This window comes from Echinops telfairi, unplaced genomic scaffold (assembly GCF_000313985.2).
Source record: "Echinops telfairi isolate 266 unplaced genomic scaffold, ASM31398v2 ScPeMD7_18;HRSCAF=68, whole genome shotgun sequence".
Classification (NCBI taxonomy): Eukaryota; Metazoa; Chordata; class Mammalia; order Afrosoricida; family Tenrecidae; genus Echinops; species Echinops telfairi.
Window position 1 is genome coordinate 94,777,586 of NW_022103915.1, and position 2,190 is coordinate 94,779,775.

A 2,190-nucleotide genomic window follows, 5' to 3' on the forward strand; every position below is an offset into this window, starting at 1 on the left:
CCCCTCCGGTCAATGTTGTCCCGCTTTACCAATGTTAAAATCTGGTCACCTTATCCTAAAAGGAAGACCAATTAATACAATTATCATTCAAATTTACTCACCAACCACTAAAGCCCATAATGAAAACATTGAAGAATTCACTCAATGTCTTCTATCTGAAATTGATCAAACATACAATTAAGATACATTGATAATTACTAGTGATTGAAATGTGAAAGTTGGGAACAGAGGAAGGAACAGTAATTGGAAAATATGGCCTTGGTGAGAATAACTAAGCTAGAGATCACATGAGAGAATTTTGCAAGATCAACAACTTCTTCATTACAAATACCTTTTCCTCAACAGCATAAACATGGACCTCACAGATAGAAAATCCAGGAATTAAATTCACTACATCTGTGGGAAGAGACATTGGAGAAGCTCAACATTATGAGCCAAAACAAGGCCAGGGGCCTTGCTCATATATAAGTTCAGGTTGTAGGTGAAGAAAATTAAGTCCACAAAGTAACAAAATATCACCTTGAATATGCCCCATCTGACTTTAGATACCATCTCAAAAACAGATTTGATGCATTGTACAATAATCACTGAAGATCACACAAATTGTGGAATGACATCAAGAACATCGTGAATAAAGAAGACAAATGGTCATTTAAAAGACTGGTTAAAAAAAAAAAAAAAGGACCAAACTAGACGCAATGGAAGGAAAAGATGAAGTAAAAGAGCTGAACGAAAATTTCCAAAGGATGGCTCAAGAAGATAAAGGAAAATATTATAGTGACATGTGCAGAAAGCAGGAGTGGGAAACGAAAAGGGAAGATCAGTTTCATTTCTCAAACTGAAAATCCTCGAGCTGCAGTGTTGAAGAATTCTATGAGCAAAATATTGAACAAGCACAGGAAGCATCAAAAGATGATGGTAGAAATCCCCAGAGCCACTGTCCTACAAAGAGCATATGATCAAGAGCTAGCATATGATCAAGAACCAATGATACTGATGGAGGAAGTCCAAACTGCCCTGGAGGCATTAACCAAAAACAAGGCCCCAGAAATTGACAGACAACCAAACTGAAATGTTTCAACAAATTGATTCGGTGCTAGAAGGACATGCTAGTCTCTGGTAAGAATTTGGAAGACAGTTGGCCAGATGACTGAAAATGATTTATCATGCATTGTTGCACACATTCCAAAGTAAGGTGACCCATAAGAATGCAGAAATTATCCAATCAGATCAGTAATATCACATGCAAGTAAAATCTTGCTGAAGGTAATTCAACAATGGTTGCAGCAGTTCATACACAAGGAGCAGGCAAACTGGATTCAGAAGAAGACATGGAATACAAATGTCACTCACTGCTAATGCCAGATGGACCATGACTGAAAGCATAGAATACCAGAAAGGTCTTTACTTGTGTTTTATTGACTAGGCAAAGAAATCACAATGTGTGAATAATAACAAATTTAGGTAACCTTGAGAAGAATAGGAATTCCAGGACACTTAATGGAGCTCATGAGGAACGTGTACATAGGACAAGAAGCAGTTGTTCAAACAGAACAAGGAAATGCTGCCTGGTTTTTAAAATCAAGAAAAATGTGCATGGGGGTTATATCTGTCACTACATTTATTCAATCGGTATGGTGAGCAACAAAATTCAAGACTCTAAGATTCAGGAAGGACAATGCGGCCTCAGGATTGGGGGAAGACTTGTGACCAACCTGTCATATGCAAGTGACCCAACCTCGCAGCCAGTGAAAAAGGACATGAAGCACCGACTGATGATGACCAAAGACATCAGACTTCAGAATGGATCCCGACTCAGTGTGAAGGAAACCCAAGTCCTCACGCACTGGAACCAAAGAAAACATCGTGATCAATGGAACTAATATTGAAATTCTCAAGGACTTCATTTTAATCGCATTCATATAAGTGATCATAGAAGCAGCAGTTAAGAAATCAAACCAAAAATAAGTAAATAAATAAATACACATAGTACATTGAGAAAATTTGCTCCAAAAAAATATCTACCCATGTTTATAGAGCAAAGAAACGTGCAGCTGCTTAGGGAAACTGCTGGGCCACTTCATGGCAGAGAGGTCAGTTACAAAGGTTAAAAAGGGGATGTTTTTTAAGATTCCAAATGGGTAATCATGATAGGTTTCACCATAAGATACCGATTGATCATGGAACTGA